The 19,192-nt window shown below is 53.2% G+C and overlaps 1 protein-coding gene across 2 annotated transcripts in view; it reads right to left on the minus strand.

Moving 5' to 3' along the window:
* The window catches only part of P2RY8 (P2Y receptor family member 8), a 54,265-nt gene extending 46,805 nt beyond the window's left edge, over positions 1–7,460 (minus strand). For both annotated transcript variants that reach the window (XM_043457630.1, XM_043457631.1), the window contains exon 1: positions 6,540–7,460. The gene's annotated coding sequence lies outside the window, so the exon portion shown is untranslated. The remainder of the gene's footprint in view (positions 1–6,539) is intronic.
* Between the last annotated feature and the right edge of the window lie 11,732 nt (positions 7,461–19,192).

Below are 19,192 nucleotides of genomic sequence, written 5' to 3' on the forward strand. Positions count from 1 at the left end.
TATCCATCCCAATTCACCCACTCATCCATCCATCCATCCAACAATGCATCCAACCATCCATCCATCCCCCACCCATTCATCATCCATCCATCCATCATCCCCCATCCATCTATCATCCACCCATCCATCATCCATCCATCCACCCATCTATCATCCATCCATCCATCATCCATCCATCCATCACCCACCCATCTATCATCCACCCATCCATCCATCACCCACCCATCCATCATCCATCCATCCATCCATCATCCACCCATCCATCTATCATTCATTCATCATCTACCCATCCATCATCCATCCATCCACCCATCTACCCATCCATCACCTACCCATCTATCATCCACCCATCCATCCATCATCCACCCATTCAATCATCCACCCATCCCCATCCACCCATCCATCCATCCATCCACCCATCCATCTACCCGTCCATCCATCTGTCCATCCAACCACCCATTCATCCATCCACTCACTCACCCACCCATCCATTCATTCATCCATCCATTTACCCATCTGCTCATCCATCCAACTATCCATCCATCCATTCATCCACCCACATATCTGTCCATCCATCCATCCATCCATCTATCCTTCCATCCATCATCCAACAAATGTTAACTGAGCCCGTGCTGACTCATTCTGGCCCCTCATTCACAAGGCCACAGCCCCCACATGCATCCCGCCCATTCATTCCCAGTGTCTGTGACTGAGGAGTTGTCTCTGCTTCTACTCCACCTGCCCGCCGTCCTGCTGGTCCACCCCTGCCCCGACTGCTCAGGTGCCTGTGACACAAACCTAGGAGACCCACGCCTCCAGCCACGGGGCAACTCGGAGGAGCCTGCAACCTTGGCCAATGGGCCTGGTCCACGGCGGTTACCGACAGGGAGGCTGGGATCCGCATCTCGTAATCCGCCCACTCCCTCCATTCCCTTTATAGCACAGGATGTTACAAAAGACGCTTCCTACACTTCCCGTTTTGTCAGTAACAATGCCCCTTATTGGAGCCCATGCTTCCTTCATTCTTGAGTGGGTAATCCCATGGTATGGGGAAGATGCAAAGGGCTCACGCTGGGGCCCTTTGTGTGGACACTTCAGTTCAGTTCAGTCGCTCAGTCGTGTCCGATTCTTTGCGACCCCATGGACCGCAGTACGCCAGGCCTCCCTGTCCATCACCAACTCCCAGAGTTTACTCAAACTCATGTCCATCGAGTCAGTGATGCCATCCAACCATCTCATCCTCTGTCATCCCCTTCTCCTCCCACCTTAAATCTTTCCCATCAACAGGGTCTTTTCTGATGAGCGAGTTCTTCACATCACATGGCCAAAGGATTGGTGTTTCGGCTTCAGCATCAGTCCTTCCAGTGAATATTCAGGACTGATCTCCTTTGGGAGTGACTGGTTTGTGTGGACAGTGGGGTCTAAATCTCGGACCATTTGAAATGGAGCAGGATGCTATGGTCATTGCCCACTGAATGCCGCCCCCCCACCATGTCCTCTGCCTGCATTTTGTCTGTGGAAAACTTTACTCAAAGAATAAGTTTAATAAGAGAGGTAGGAAATACAGAAACAAAGGAAAACAGTCAAAGGAGACTAAATAATAATAATGTAGTCATTAAGCTGGAGAAAGCTGAGTGCTGAAGAATTGATGCTTTTGAACTGTGGTGTTGGAGAAGACTCTTGAGAGTCCCTTGGACTGCACAGAGATCCAACCAGTCCATCCTAAAGGAAATCAGTCCTGGGTGTTCATTGGAAGGGCTGATGCTGAAGCTGAAACTCCAATACTTTGGCCACCTGATGCAAAGAGTTGACACATTGGAAAAGACCCTGATGCTGGGAAAGATTGACGGTGGGAGGAGAAGGGGACGACAGAGGATGAGATGGTTGGATGGCATCACTGACTCAATGGGCATGAGTTTGAGTAAACTCTGGGAGTTGGTGATGGACGGGGAGGCCTGGCAGTGCTGCAGTCCATGGGGTCGCAAAGAGTCGGACACGACTGAGCGATGGAACTGAACTGAGTCATTAAACACAGTCAAGGACCTTTACTTCTTTCTCAAGGGCTCTATATTTTGAGCCATATCCTGTGAGCTGTCTTATAGATACTAGAACGTCAGGGGGAGAAGATAACTGCATGAGGACCGGACTTGTACCCAGGACATGAGCTGGCACCATTCCGAGAGTTGGCCGCAAAGAAATGGAGACAAGTGCATCCCTGGAACTGAAGATGAACTATACGTAAAACAACCAAGATGAGGCTGGTGGGAGCACTGATGACCGATATGAAGATGACCGTTAGGGATGACGGTGCTGTTTCGGCATGTAGAGCCCCCTCCTTCTGTCTACAAAAGCTCTCACCCCCTGCTTGTCAGAGCTGGGGGTTGGGGAGTCAGCCTCTGGACAGATGTCCACCACTCTCTGCCACCCGCTCCCCACCCAGGTGCCAGCATCTGAAATAAAGCAAACTTTCCCTTCCACCAGCCTGGCCTGTCTCTTGGCCTTTGAACAGCCAGCAGCCACCTTCTACACCCGCTTTGAGTAACACATTGCCCCGCCCAAAGGATGCTCGTTTATCCCGTAGCCGTGATCTCAGCGAATCACAGGGTCTTCTCTCATTTTCATTATTGATGTGCAGGAAGAGGAGCACGCGGCTAAGCTTGAGACGTGGCACAAAGTGGCCCAGGGGGCCCTGAAGCGGCAGGTTGTCACCCTGAGACCCAGGGCGGGGGGCGGGGGGGGAATGTGAGGTGGTCCTGCTTCTCCGCCGAGCCCCGTGGCTGCACTCGTCCCGCCGCCGTTGTCTCGTCCTTTCCCTGGTGGTCGTGAACGGGGGGGGGGGGGGGGGGGGGGGGGTCGTGACTCTGTCCCCCAGAGGAGGTTTCGCTGATGTCTGGGGACAGTTTTGCAGGTCACGATCTCTGGGGATGCTAGATGCCTCTGGTCGGTGAGGACCACAGATACTGTTTACCAGCCCACAGTGCAGAGGACAGGCCAAGAATTATCCCGTCTAAAGGGCCAGTATTAATAGTGTGAGCTGAGAAACCCTGTCTAACCAAGACAGTCTTCTGTCTCTCTATCTCCACACCCACCTAGCCTTCATCTATCACTATCTCTCTATGTATCTGCAACCCTACATACCTATGATCTATATCTATCTATCTATCCACCTATCTGTCCACATATCCATCTATGTATCCATCTATCATCCATCTATCCATCTATCCATCCATCTATCCACCCATCTATCCATCTATATATCCAACTATCATCCATTGATCCATCCATCCATCCATCTATCCATCCATCTATCCATCTATGTATCCAACTATCATCCATCTATCCATCCATCCATCCATCTATCCATCTATGTATCCAACTATCATCCATTGATCCATCCATCCATCCATCTATCCATCTATGTATCCAACTATCATCCATCTATCCATCCATCCATCCATCTATCCATCTATGTATCCAACTATCATCCATCTATACATCCATCCATCCATCCATTCATCCATCTATCCATCTATGTATCCATCTATCATCCATCTATCCATCTATGTATCCATCTATCATCCATCCATCCATCCATCCATCTATCCATCCATCCATCCATCTATCTATCCGTACATCTATCTATCCATCCATCTATCCATCCATCCATCTATCCATCTATCCATCCATCTATCTATCCATTCATCTATCCATCTATCCATCTATCATCCATCTATCTATCTGTACATCCATCCATCCATCCATCTATCCATACATCGATCCATCTATCCATCCATCTATCCATCCATCCATCTATCCATCTATCCATCCATCTATCTATCCATTCATCTATCCATCCATCTATCCATCCATCTCTCTCTCTATCCCTCCATCCATCTGTCTCCATACTTACGTATCATCTATACCTCTCTCTATGTCTTCTATCTATCCATCTATCCTCCCTCAATCACCCAAATTATCATCTGTCATCCATCATTTATCTATATTTTTCTATTATGTATGTGCTATCTATGTCTACCTATCTATGCAGGCATGCATGCTAAGTCACTTCAATCATGTCTGACTGTTTGCGACCCCATGGACTGCAGCCCGCCAGGCTCCTCTGTCCATGGGATTCTCCAAGCAAGAATACTGGAGTGGGTTGCCATTCCCTCCTCCGGGGGACCTTCCTGACCCAGAGATCGAATCCGAGTCTCATGCATTGGCAGGCAGATTCATCTACCATTTTTTAGTCTATCCCTGTCTGTCAGTCTATCATCTGTGCATCTATCTCTCTCACTTATTATCTGTGTATCTATCTACAAATCAAAAAATTCACCTACTTGTCTATCCAACTCTCAGCTGTCAATCTGTCCACTATCTATCAATCAACAGATGGTTTACCAATCATCTGTCTAATTTGTCTGCAATCTCTTTGTCTGTCTGCCTAGCATCTATTTATCTTCCAGACCCAGGGATCGAACCCACATCTCCTGTGTCTCCTGCACTGGCAGGTAGAACCTTTTCTGCGGAGACAACAGGGAAGCTCTGAGTTCCCTGCATGGCTCAAGAGCAAACCTGGTCACCAGTCACCTGGCAAAGCATGCCTTTCCCTAAGAGAAGGCAGGCCCTGCATCCACGTGTCCATCTGTCCAGCCAGGAGGGGATGGTGGACACGGCTGTAGGATTCTCCCTGGGGGCTCCCAGCGTGGACCCCGGGGGCCGTTCCGGGGGACCCCACCCTGCACCCCATGTGTGTGCTTATTTGCTGGGTCAGGGCTCCTTGAGGTGTGGTGTTGGCCCTGGGAAAGGTCTGTGGTGGGGATGGGTCATCTCCTGGGGGAGGGCGGATGGGGGGCCTGGACAATTTCCCACAGTCAGGGACCAGGATAAGGTACCAGAGGGGAATGGGGTTCCGGGTGTCTTACCCACTCCTGACTCCCAGACAGGAGAGGGGCGTTGGGAAGGAGGCCATCTAGTGGACACACCCACAGATGGAGGCTCAGAGAGGCTGGGCCAGCAAGGAGGGGCACCCTAGGGACCCCCCCCCCTTCTCCGTCACTAACCCATCACTCCCCGCCTTCCCACCTTCATCCCTAAGATGATAACACAGGCCTCAGTAGGTTTGCGAGGGGGTCCCAGGTGACCTCTAAGGGCTGGTATTGCCCCTTTGCACCACTCCCCCCCCCCCCCGGCCCCCCGGGGTCCGTGAGGCTGAGTGGGGATGTTTCACAAACCACAGCAGATGTCCGGAGGGTCGGCCCAGCCTCCAGACTCGTCCCACGGCCCGGTTCCTCCTCCTAGAGGCGGGCAGGGGTCTCCAGGATGCGGGGACCACATACAGGGCGTGCACCCCCTCCGGCCCCGAACGCTGGCCACCGCAATGCACGGCTCACCCCGCCCCCGAAAACGAAACCGCGATTCTTGCAGCTCCTGGAGGCGTTCTAAATGGAAAGTCCGCGCTCACGTCCGGCCCAGGTGCCCATTCCAATCCAACCACTCAGCGCCGCATCTAAAGAGGGGGACGGAGCACGCGGGCCCCGCCCTGCCCCGGTTCCTCTGCGCTCCTGCGCGGGTAGCAGCCGGGGCGGGGTGCACCTTCTGGCCCGCACGCAGAAGACACGACAGAAAGCAGAGAAGGGGGGAAAAAAAAGCCTCTTTGGTTTGGAAGCAGAACCATTACGCTGCGTTAATTCCTCCTCGCCAGGCGTGACCCTAAGCGCACAGACTCCCGATTTGCACCGCCAGGAATTCCCAGGGCAGAGACCAGTGTGCACGCGGTGCCTCACTGCTCCCCAAACTGCGGGTGGTTTATAAAATGCAGCTTTCCAAGGAAAGAACCCGCCTGCAGAGGCAGCAGCCACAGGAGACTGCGGGGTTCGGTCCCCGGGTGGGAAAGATTTGCCTGGAGAAGGAAACAGCAACCCACTCCAGTGTTCCTGCCTAGGCGATTCCGTGGACGGAGGAGCCAGGTGGGCTACGGTCTGGATTCGCAGTTTCTGGGTGAATCGGGGCCAGTGAGGTGATCTCAGGGCCTCACGGGGGCCCCCCAGCGGCTGGAACCCTCCCCGACGCAGCCCCGTCTCTGTCCCCTAGTCGTGCCTGGCCACCTTCAGCGCTCATCTGTGCGCCGGTGAGTTTTCCTGGAGTTTGCACCAGGAGACTGCGTTCAAAGCATCTCCCCGCCAAGTGGTCGCACCTGCAATGCAGGAGCCGCGGGAGACCCGGGTTCCATCCCTGGGTCGGGGAGATCCCCTGGAGACAGGCATGGCAACCCACTCCTATTCTTGCCTGGAGAATCTCCATGGACAGAGGGGCCTGGCGGGCTGCCGTCCGTGGGGTCGCAAAGAGTCGGACACCACTGACTGAGCGCGCTCGCACGCCCTGCCTGTCTGAAGCTTTTCCTGTCTCCTCGGCGCCCCTCACCCCCGAAAGAGGAGGACACACGCAGCCCTCCTTCGCAGGCTCTCACCCTCGTAAAGTCCTTCCCCGGCGGCGCCCCGGGTTCCAGACAACGCGCGTAAGTCAGACACTGGACGCACCTGGAAAGGCCGATGATGCCCGTCAGCAGTGTGGACGCAGCCCGGGGCTGAATCCGAACGCGCGGCAGCTGTGCGTCAGACCGAGCCTGGCGTCAGGAAGCCTCCGTCCCGCCGCCCCCGAAGGAGCCCGGGGTGGGTGTCAGGGCGCGACCCGGACGCCCGCATCGCCGCCGTGTGGGGCGCGCACATTGCGCGCGGGCTTTGCACGCTCGGCAGATACAGAGCCTCGAAAGGTACCCCCTCCCCGGCTCCGGGCTGCCGCCGTGGAGACCCAGGGTAGGTGCAGAGGAAACCCGTTTTGAAATTTCCTGTATAACCGTCTGATGGTCTGCAGTCTCCTGGCGTCCAAGCCCGCCGGGGCCCCTCCTATCAGCGCGCGCCCTCGCCCGGGGGCGGGGTGCAGGGGCGGGAGCTGGGGTTTGGCCCACAGCCGGGCCCTCGTGGTGGCTCGTGCCGGGCCCCGGGGTGACTGCTTGGGGCAGACGCCGCCTCTCCGAGAAGGTCTGCAGCGTCCAGACGCGCACCAGACCCTGCAGACCAGGCGGGCGGGGGTCGAGGTCCCTACAATGCCGCCGGCAGTGACCCGCAGTGAATCCCAGACCAGACAACGCCTGACGATTTTTATTAAAAAAAAAAAAAAGTTGTAAAACTGTGCTAAGCGAAGACTTCCTCTCGCAGGCGAAACCTGGGTGCCTGGGGACCTCTTTTGGTTCTGCAACCAGAAGGTGACCTGCCCGGGTGACCCATTCCCCCCGGGGGCACCCAGGGAGCACGTTCCCTCTTCCAGCTGCACTGAGAGGGATTCACGCCCAACCCCTATCCCGACCCCCCAACCCCACCCCTACCCCAGCCCCAGACCCCCCTAGCCCCTCGATCCATCACGCAATCCAGAGCAGAGAGGGAGCTGGGCCGGATGGTGTGGCCGACGTGGAGAGGTGAAGAAGGGGACTTCACAGCAGGCGCGCCGGCAGCTGCTGGGAAAAGACCCTTCGAGAACCAAAGTCCAGCTCTGGGGCCCAGGGTCATGTGGAAGAGGGGATGAAGGTGCTGAATCTGAGCCGCCGGCTTCTAGGAAGTCACAGGGGTGCTGAATGAGCGAATGTGGAACCGCAGTTTCGGGAAAACCCGGGGTCATCTGTCTACTTGTGGGGTATGGCGGATATAAGTACCTCTATGTGCTTCCGTGGTGGCTCAGACGGTAAAGAATCCGCCTGAAGGGGTTGGGAAGATCCCTTGGAGGAGGGCATGGCAACCCACTCCAGTATTCTGGCAACCACCTGGGGTGGGTTGCCAGGCCTTTCTCCAGGGGATGTTCCAGACCCAGGGACTGAACCTGAGTCTTCTGCATGGCAGGCAGGTTCCTTACCGTCTGAGCCCCCGGGGAAGCACCATGATTATTATTTTGTCTTGCTTGATTGCTTTTCTTTGTTTCTGTGTCTTCTCGGTTCTCTGATTGAATGTGTTCTTTGGAACTCAGGGAGGCCTGGGGGCAAAGCCTCGCTGCAAACTCAAAGGCAGGCCGGGGACACTGCAGGGCATGGTCTGTCCTGGGAAGGCCTCGTAGGCACCTGCCCAGTTACAGTGGGGAGGAACACGTCCGTCCTCCACGTGGTGTGGGATTGTTTAGTTGTTGGAAAGCACCTTAGGATGACAAGATGGCAATCTGGCAGCCAACCCATGTCTACTCTCATGCAGACTGCGAAATTTGTCCACTTGGGGTCTTTCCAGCGGGTGGAGGGTCTGCTCTCCATCCTGGCTCTCAGGGGTCCTGGTTACAGCAAATGTGAAAGTAGAAGGTAAGAGAAGCGTGATCTGCCACTGAGCGGGGCCAGGCCACGCCCCTGGGTAGATGCTGATCTCATCTGGGGTGAGCCTGTGGAGGGGAAATCCAGTTGCCCACATTTTCTCTTCCTCCCCAAGGAGACAAGACCCATGGGTGGATGGATGGATGCATGAATGATGGATGGATGGATGATGGATGGATGGATGGATGGATGGATGATGGATGGATGAATGGATGGATGATGGATGCAGGCATGCATGGATGGATGGATGCATGCATGCATGCATGCATGCATGCATGATGGATGATGGATGCATGGATGGATGATGGATGCATGGATGATGGGTGCATGCATGCATGGATGGATGCATGCATGCATGGATGATGGATGGATGGATGATGGATACATGCATGCATGGATGGATGATTGATGGATGATGGATGCATGCATGCATGCATGGATGATGGATGCATGCATGCATGCATGGATGATGGATGCATGCATGCATGCATGGATAGATGATTGATGGATGGATGATGGATAAAGAATGGATGATGGATGGAGAATGGATGATGGATGGATGGATGAATTGATGAGGGGATGGATGGATGAGTGGATGGATGTTTGGGTGGATGAATGGATGGAGAATGGATGATGGATGGAGAATGGATGATGGATGGATGGATGAATTGATGAGGGGATGGATGGATGAGTGGATGGATGTTTGGGTGGATGAATGGATGGAGAATGGATGATGGATGGAGAATGGATGATGGATGGATGGATGAATTGATGAGGGGATGGATGGATGAGTGGATGGATGTTTGGGTGGATGAATGGATGGAGAATGGATGATGGATGGAGAATGGATGATGGATGGATGGATGAATTGATGAGAGGATGGATGGATGAGTAGATGGGTGTTTGGGTGGATGAATGGATGGAGAATGGATGATGGATGGAGAATGGATGATGGATGGATGGATGAATTGATGAGAGGATGGATGGATGAGTAGATGGGTGTTTGGGTGGATGAATGGATGGGTTGATGGATAAGCAGGTGGATGGGCTAGGTCACAGTCCTGAGCCTGCACTTTGGTTTCCATCCCACCTTTCAGAGCAAAGTGGACCCCAAGAGGCGACGAAGCCAGCCCCTAGTTTTGCAGGAACCACAACTGGTCTCTTGCAAAGGCGGGCCCCTGTACCACAGCCTCTGGGTTTCGGTGCAGCCCTGGGTGGCCCGCTTGGTACGGAGAATCAGGTGAACACACGGGAAGAGGAAAAAGGGACACACCCTTCAGCTCACCTATCAGCGCTCTCCGTCCGGTCTGGCGGTTTCTCTTGAGAGGCTGGCACTGACAAAACCTCAAGAGGAAAAACAAGGTCATGGGTACAAGAGGCCCAGGGGGAAGGTTTCAGTTCCCCCATAGCCCTGGCATGTGGCCAGGCAGTGAGGTCTCAGTGTATGAGTGAATCAGGGGATCAGAAAGGGCTCTGGGTCCCACTAAGTGGGACCCAGGAGAGGATGAGTCTGTCTTGTTCAAGTAGCATGAGTCACAACAGCCCAGAGCTGGGAACAACCCAAGTTGCCATGGATGGATGGATGGTTGATGAGGGGATGATGGATGGGTGGATAGATGGATGGGCAGATGGGTGGGTGGATGGATGGATGGATGGATGGATGGATGGATGGATAGGTGGATGGATGGATGGATGGATGGATGGATGGATGGATGGATGATTGATAAGTGGATGACAGATGGATGATGGATGGTTGGATGGTTGAATGGGTGGATGAAGGATGGATAATGGATGGATGAGTGGGTGGATGGAGGTTGAATGGATGATGGATGGGTGGGTGGGTGGATGGATGGATGGATGGATGGATGGGTGGGTGGGTGGATGAATGGGTGGATGGATGATGAGTGGGTGGGTGGGTGGACGGATGGTTAGGTGGGTGGATGGATAAGTACGTGGATTAAAGGATAGATGGATGGGTGGATGATGGATAAACAGCATGGGGTCCATCCATTCAGTGGAATATTATGCAGCCATGAAAAGGAGTGAAGCTCTGACACAGGCTTCAGCGTGGATGGGCCTTGAACAGACGACGCTCAGTGAGACAAGCAGACACAGAAAGACGCACAGTGTGTGACTCCATCTGTAGGAAACAACCAGAACAGGCAAATCCACAGAGGGAGGAAGTGGGTTTGTGGCGCCAGGGGGCTGGCGGGAGGGGGATGACTTGTTGGGGTGGTGTGTCTTTGTGGGGGGATGGAAATGTTCCAAACCTAGATAAAGATGACAGTTGCACAACTCTGTGGATTTTGAAATGATTCGTTGGATGCTATGTGGATTTCGCCGAAATTAAAAAGAAAAACAAGAATGAGACAGACTCTGTCCTTTGGGAGTGTGAACTGCCCCCAGGGCTTTTGAGTCTCCTGCTGGGTCCCTTCCGGCCCATCACCCAAGAGCCCAGAGCCCAGGCAAGAGATGGAATATCTGAAGCGGAAATAGGGTCCCTGTATCACCTGTATGATCCTGGCCAGCAGAATTAGGCTGGCTGCGTGCAAAAGCGATGAGACCCTGGAGATGGCTGCCTGCGGGCAAAAACAAAAAGTGAAACTGACAGAGGGTGCAAAATCAGTAGCCTGCACTTGACTCACCCGAGATTCAGTTTCTAAAGCCCCTCGACGTGAGTTCCTCATGGCGGTTTGTGTCATGGCAATGCTGATCCTGTCCCTGGGCTCCTTGAGACACTGGAGACCCAACTCAACATGGCTGGGCCATACGGAGGTGCGCGGGCTCCTGGCCAAGGACGCAGCCCTCCCTCCCCCTACCCCCAAGAACAAACCATCCCCTGCGAGGCCTATCTCTGCCCTCTGGGTCTCCTGGCCCAGGGCCTCCAGAACCCCGATTTCTCTCCACCCCCAAAGGACTCAAAATCTTGCAAGTTTTAAATCATACCACTGTGGGGGTCACTGGGGGTGTGTGTGTGTGTGTGTGTGAGCTAAGTCACTTCAGTCGTGTCTGACTCTTTGTGACCCCACGGATTGCAGCCTACCGGGCTCCTCTGTCCATGGGATTCTCCAGGCAGAAACAGTGGAGTGGGTTGCCATGCCCTTCTCCAGGGGATCTTCCAGACCCAGGGATCAAACCCACATCTCTTTTCTCTCCTGCATTGGCAGGTAGGTTCTGTATCACTAGAGCTACCTGGGAAGCCCCACCAGCTGCTACAAATGACCATAAGCTGAACATACTAAAACAATTGGAATCCATCGTCCCCCAGTCCTGGGGACCAGGCGTCTGAGGTCAAGGTGGCCCCAGGGTCGATTCTGTCTGGATGTTTCAGAGGACGGTCCTCCCCACCTCTTTCAGCTTCTGCGGGCTCCAGGCATCCATTCCTGGGCTGGTGGCTGCCTCCCTCCCATCTCCACCTCCGTCTCCACGTGGCTTCTCCTCTGTGTCCCTGTCTCTCCTCTTCTGTGTCTTATAAGGACCCCGTCCTTGGGTTTAGGGCCACCCCCCATCCAGGAGGGACCTCACCCGGATTATTGCATGAATTACCTCTGCAAAGAGTGTTCCCACTTCAGTCACAAGGATTGCCATAAGTTCTCAGGCCCCAGGGCTCGGCCGCAGACAGAAGGGAGCCCAAGGCTACCCCCAGACTCTCCCCGGGAGCGTGGGTTTCTTTGTGGTGGTGAGTGGGTTCATTCTGAGACAACCTGGGGGTTGTGGGCCCACCCACAGACGACACCCTCCTCTGTGTGGTTTCGGGGTTTTCCTCTGGGGCAGGTCTCAGCCCCCGCTCCCGCCAAGTCCGATCCCCTCTCATCAAGGCAAAGACAGAACAGCTCAGAGTGAGGGACCCCCACCCTTCTTCCTTCTTGTCGAGATTTCCTGGCTTTCGACAGCTCAGAACCGAGGCTGGAGGTGAGGTGGGGAGGTGAGGAAACACATTCGTCTTGCAAACATCTCCTGGAATGGCGAGCCTCAGACAGGGGGCTGCGTTCATTTCTTCCTTCACGCCATCCGCCGGTGGACGGGGTTCTGAACAAAGGTGCTTTATCAGCCAGGCAGAGTGGCAGGGCTCTCTGAGGCAGGCCATTGTGTGTGATTATAATAACAGACGCGACAGAGAGCAAGTCCAAGAAACAGTTCCAACGTGGAGTCAGAGGGGGCTTTTCCAAGCAACACAACCCATCATTGTCGCAGGCTGATCTTACCCTAACCACTTTCCATATGCAAGGAAAGGAACTGTAAAGTTTGTTTGCATCTCTGCAGCTGCCTGGGACAGACAGGCAAAGTGAATGCTAGGGAACTGGTTCATTTATGGAAAGACCCAGGTGTGAGGGTCCTGGCCACGATGGGTGCCGAAACCCTCTGCACAGCGGGAGAAGGGGCACATGGCAAGGTAAACACTTCTTCCAGCTCTAAAGTGAAAGTGTGAGTCGCTCAGTCATGTGCGACTCTTTGTGACCCCATGGATGGTAGCCCGCCAGGCTCCTCTGTCCACGGGATTCTGCAGGCAACGATACTGGAGTGGGTTGCCATTTCCTCCTCCAGGGGATCTTCCTGACCCAGGGCTCGAGACCCTGCATTGTGAGTAGACTCTTTAACATCTGAGCCACCAGGGAAGCCCTAACCAGCCCCTAAATATCCCTGCAATTCTGCATGTCTGTCTTTGTCACAGCAGCTGCAAGATGCTTGGTGAGCAAAGAGGTGAAAAATGGAACCGAGAGAAGGCAGGAAGTTAAGAGCCGGCCCCACCCAGCCCCTCGCTGTAGGAAGCAGCAAGCTTACCTGTGAGCCAGGCTGGGTGACTGAGATGGGCTGCAAAGCTAGCTACTGTCTCCAGGAGAGAGAAATGCCAGCAATAACTGGCGAGTTTCCCTGAGTTTGCTGATCGTATGTCCTTGGGGAAGCCGTAAAACTAGCGGCCCCAAATTCACTGATCAGCAGAACGATGCTCCTGGTATGTGATCTTTGAGGAGAGTGAAACTTGTTGCAGAAATTCACAAGGAACCAAACAGTATCATTTTAAATGAGGATGAGAGGCAGGAGGCGAAGTTCATGAAACATGAAGCGGAGAGACTGGTGGTCCCCTGATCAAGAGAATTTTGTCCAAAGTGGCGATTCTCTCAACTGAGGATGAGATGTGCGGAGACGGAGAGTTTGAGAAGGGTTTGTGATGAGTGTTCACTCATCAAGGCTGGGAGAGTAGAGAGGTAGGAAGGATGGTTGGGTGGATGGGTGGATCGATGAGTGGATGGATGGATGGATGGATGATGGATGGATGGGTGGATGGATAGATGGGTGGATCGATGAGTGGATGGATGGATGATGGATGGATGGATGGGTGGGTGGATGGATGGATGGATGAGTGGATGAATGAGTGTGTGGGTGGCTGCCTGAGTGGGTGGGGGGATGGATAAATGTTGGATAGAAGGTTTATGGGTAGGTAGATGGTGGGTGGACAAATGGATGGATGGGTGCATGCATGAATTGATAAAGAGTATAAAGGTGGCCAGTGCTGTGACTTCCCAGACCCTAGCTCATTTCACTTGTCAGTGGGATTCTCAATCATTGCAACAGTGATTGAAAAATATTGACTTCCGTATTGCAAAACAATATTGCCGCTATTCAGCCACTACTGTCTCCTGACCATGACCCCTTAGGGAAGTCAGGACTGAAATAAATGGAATGCACACCCCCGGACCCCGTCCTCAGTCACAGTAGCCGCTCCCCACAGAGCACCCTGAGAGGACTCGGGAGAAAAACAGGTTACTGGCCCCAGATAACTGAGGCGCACACCAAACGAATGACTTCAATGAGCCCAGACTCCTGCACGGAGCTTCCGGAGTGGGGCTGTGCTAAAGAACCCGCCTGCCAATGCAGGAGACAGAAGAGACGCAGGTTCGATCCCTGGGTCGGGAAGATCCCCTGGAGGAGGAAATGGCCACCCACTCCAGTATTCTCGCCTGGAGAATCCCGTGGACAGAGGAGCCTGGTGGGCTACAGTCCACGGGAGTTGCAAACAGTCAGTCATGACCGAGCAACTGAGCATGCACGCCACATGCATGGACTCGGGTGAGACACCCAAAGACATCATTTCTGCAAAGGGAAGGACTCTTGTTTATCTTGGTTTTGTATCTTTCTCTTCTGTTCCAAAGCCTCTGTCTGATCTGATCTTCACAACAAGTCATTGTCTACCTCTCACAAAGGAAATAAGCCAAACCGTCTGCATCCTTCACACCACATCTGTAACACCACTCACACACCAACATGTAATGAATTCCCAGAATCTGTAGCAGAGGCTGTGTTGTCAGTGAAATGTCCTCCCCGGTCCCCGGTTGCTTAGCAACCTTAAACAACCCAGAGTGGTACCCCGGGACCTTTCTCACACCGGTTGCTTAGCAACCTTAAACAACCCAGAGTGGTACCCCGGGACCTTTCTCACACCGGTTGCTTAGCAACCTTAAACAACCCAGAGTGGTACCCCGGGTCCTTTCTCACAGAACCTGTTTGATTCTTGCGAGCTCGCCATCAACAAGGGCTGGACACAGATCACCTCTGCTTGTCCAATCAGCCCCTGGACAATTTCCAGGGACTTGGGGCGGATTCTGTCTGCCTCGCACCGGCCCTCAGGGGTCTGTCTGCAAACCCCAAGATCAGAGATGACGCGTGTGTCGTATAGCCAGGGGGAGAGAAAGGGAGGGGGGCAGAAAGACTCCAAGAGAACCATACACATGTCATCTGTCCTTTCAGGAAGGAGAAGGGGAGGGCTCAGGCTGGTGTCGTTTATTAGATAGGAAGACGTCCTCATGGGGTGTTTCTCAAGGCAAGAAGAAGAGTCAGACACGACTGAGCGACTGGACCACGATGGAGTCCTTGTGGGCACAGCGGGTGGAGGAGAAGGCAGGAAAAACCGAGAGAATAGCATCGACACATATACGTGTGTGTGCGTGCTGAGTTCCTTCAACTGCGTCCAGCGCTTCGCGACCCTATGGAGCCCAACCAGTCTCCTGTGTCAGAGGAGATTCTCCAGGCAAGAACACTGGAGTGGGTTGCCACGCCCTCCTCCAGGGGATCTTCCCGACCCAGGGATCTTATCAGCGTCTTCTTACGTCTCCTGCGTTGGCAGGCGGGTCCTTTACCCACTGACCCACCTGAAAAGACCTGACCTCTATACACGACCGTGTGTCAAAACAGAGAGCTGGTGGGAAGCTGCTCCATAACCCAGGGAGCTGGGCTCGGGGCTCTGTGATGGCCTAGAGGGGTGAGGGGGGGTGGGAGGGAGGCTCAAGAGAGAGGAGATATATGCATATGGATCGCTGATTGATGATGTTGTTCAGCAGAAACTAACACAATATCATAAAGTGATTATCCTCCAATTTAAAAAGATCTTATGGTAAACCATAATGGAAAAGAATACTAAGAAAAGAATGTACATATCCGTATAACCCAATCGCTTTGCTGTACAACAGAAATGAACAATATTGTAAATCAGATTCTTAAGGAGGGGGGAATACCGGACCACCTTACCTGCCTCTTAATAAATCTGTAGGCAGGTCAAGAAGCAACAGCTAGAACCGGACCTGGAACAACGGACTGATTCCAAATTGGGAAGGGAGTACGTCAAGGCTGTATGTTGTCACCCTGCTTATTTAACTTATATGCAGAGTACATCATGAGAAATGCAGGGCTTGATGAAACACAAGCTGGAATCAAGTTTGCCGGGAGAAATATCAATAACCTCAGATATGCAGATGACACCACCCTTATGACAGAAAGCGATGAAGAACTAAAGAGCCTCTTGATGAAAGTGAAAGAGGAGAGTGAAAAAGCTGGCTTGAAACTCAACATTAAAAAAATTGAAGATCATGGCATCTGGTCCCATCACTTCATGGCAAATAGATGGGGAAACAATGGAAACAGTGAGAGACTTTATTTTCTTGGACTCCAAAATCACTGCAGATGGTGATTGCACCCATCAAGTTAATAGACACTTGCTCCTTGGAAGAAAAGTTATGACCAACCTGGACAGCATTTTAAAAAGCAGAGACATTACTTTGCCAACAAACGTCCATCTAGTCAAAGCTATATGGTTGACCCAGTAGTCATGTATGGATGTGAGAGTTGGACTATCAAGAAAGCTGAGCGCTGAAGAATTGATGCTTTTGAACTGTGGTGTTGGAGAAGACTCTTGAGAGTCCCTTGGACTGCAAGGAGACCCAACCAGTCCATCCTAAAGGAAATCAGTCCTGAATATTCATTGGAAGGACTGATGCTGAAGCTGAAACTCCAATACTCTGGACACCTGATGTGAAGAACTGACTCTTTGGAAAAGACCCTGATGCTGGGAAAGATTGAAGGCGGGAGGAGAAGGGGACGACAGAGGATGAGATGGTTGGATGGCATCACCAACTCGATGGACACGAATTTGAGCAAGCTCCAGGAGTTGGTGATGGACAAGGAGGCCTGGCGTGCTGCAGTCCATGGGGTCACAGAGAGTCAGACACGACCAAGCGACTGAACTGAACTGACCTCAACAACACTTCAGTACAAATAGATATGAAAAAAAAAATGATTCTGGTGCTCACTGTGTAGATTTGGGGTAGAAAGACTGTGGCAATTTGAGGAATGTTTTTGAGAAATGATGGAGAAGACAGCAAAGCCCGAAGATACTTGACTCATGTCTGCAAAGAAGGAAAAACCACCCTGAAAATACAGCCCAGCTTTGCATGCCTGGAGCAGGGAGGGCCCTTGCTAAAGCGACCTCCTGCTCCAGGAAACACCTTGCGAGTCTGTCTACAATCTTGTGACGGGCCACGTAGGCGAAGGGAAGTGAGAGATGAAGGCGGACTTATCGCAGCGGGCTCTAGTCACAGCCTCCACTTGGAAGCTGCCGGCCGGGGTACGGTTTGGCTTCGTGCCGATCGGCCAGGATTGTTCTCTGGGCGAACCCCGCCGGAGGGCTCTGAGCTCCTCGCCCCCAGAGAAAGTCCCCGTAAGGACCTTGGGCTGCTGCTGCCTGGGCTCCGTGCAGAGGAACCCTGTCCGCACCAGGAGGCCAGGTTCATCTCAGCTTCCTTCAAGAGCCCTGTGGTCCCTCCCGCCTTTGAAGCTCTCATCCTGTTCTCCTAAGGGGACTCCGCCCTCACCTCCGCAGGCTGTCTATCGCCTCTTGTCATCTTCCTTCAAAGGCCTGCCGTAAATCGTGGCTTTTCTGTACTTTGCTTGTGTACTGAAGATGCCGTTGGCATTGTTCAGCTGCTGTCATGTCCCACTCTCGGTGACCCCGTGGACTGTAGCCCGGCAGGCTCCTCTGTCCATGGGATTCTCCAGGCAAGGAGACTGGAGTGGGTGGCCATGCCCTCCTCCAGGGGAATCTTCCCCACCCAGGGATCGAACCCGAGTGTCTTGCATTGGCAGGCGGATTCTTTATCATTGAGCTACCACGGAAGCTCCTGGCTTGTACGAAGTGACAACTAGACCTGACTCAAAGACAGGTCCAAAGCTCCAGTCCTCTGGCCACCTGATGCAAAGAGCTGACTCATTGGAAAAGACCCTGGTGCTGGGAAAGATTGAGGGCAGGAGGAGAAGGGGGTGACGGAGGAAGCAATTTATGATGGGGACTCTGGGACACACCGTGTCAGATCCAAACTCCAGGGGAAGACAGAGGCTGCAAATACTAGTTTCCTGAACTTCTGGGAGGGGCTGGAAACTAAAGAACAGCCACATGGCTGGTATGTGTTCGAGTACCGCTAACTATTGGATGCTGAGGTTCAGGGGAGCTTCCCTGGTGAACAATATTCCATGCATATTGTGACACATTGATGCTGGCATGAATGGATGGATGGACAATTGAATTGGTGGATGGTTGGGTAACTGAATTGGTGGACAGATGGATGGATGGATAATTGAATTGGTGGATGGATGGATGGATTATGGATAATCGAATCGGTGGATGGATGGATGGATGGATGGATAACTGAGTTGGTGGATGGATGGATGGATGGAGAATCAAATTGGTGGATGGATGGATAACTGAATTGGTGGATGGATAGATGGGTGGATGGATGGATGGATGGATGATGGATAATTGAATTGGTGGATGGATGGATGGATGGATGATTGAACTACTAGATGGATGGGTGGGTGGATGGATAATTGAACTAGTGGACTGTTGAATAATTGAATCGGTGGATGGATGGATAACTGAGTTGGTGATAGATGGATGGACAAATGAACTGATGGATGGATGGATGGACATGGACGGACGGATGAATTGAGGGACAGACGTGTGGACTAATGGACTGTGCCCAGTTTCTTCTTCTGTCCTGGGGAAGCTACTCCTATATCATGACCTTTTTCTGCCGTAGGCTCACCCTGGACTCCTTACCTTATGGGACAGCTCCATTAAGGCTGCAGGTGTCTCCGACTCTGACTCCAACTCCAACTGGACTCACTTGCCTCCTTCCTACTCCAGAGTGTCCCTTCCGCTGTTGGTTTCCTCTGGCCACCTCACCCGGTGGCCAGAGCCTGGGACCTCAGGCTCCCTCATATCCCCGTAATCCAACCGGACACCCCTTGATCAAGCTGTGAGTCCTTCATTCCATCCTCCTCCTCCTCTCCCCACCTTCGACACGGCAGCCGCCTCCACCCGCACCCCACACTGCGGATCCTGGTGTGAACCCTCCTGGGAACACTGAGTCATGATAACCGTGGGGGATGTCACAGGCCCGCAGCATAAAGTCTTCACATGAGAGCGTGGGTGGGGGAGGACATCCGAGCCTGACTCAGCGTCGCCGTTACTGTGAGAGCCTCCTCGGCATCCTGTGTGTGCCTGAGGGCTGTCTCCAATGT

This window comes from Cervus canadensis, chromosome X (genome assembly GCF_019320065.1).
Source record: "Cervus canadensis isolate Bull #8, Minnesota chromosome X, ASM1932006v1, whole genome shotgun sequence".
In the NCBI taxonomy this organism is placed as follows: domain Eukaryota; kingdom Metazoa; phylum Chordata; class Mammalia; order Artiodactyla; family Cervidae; genus Cervus; species Cervus canadensis.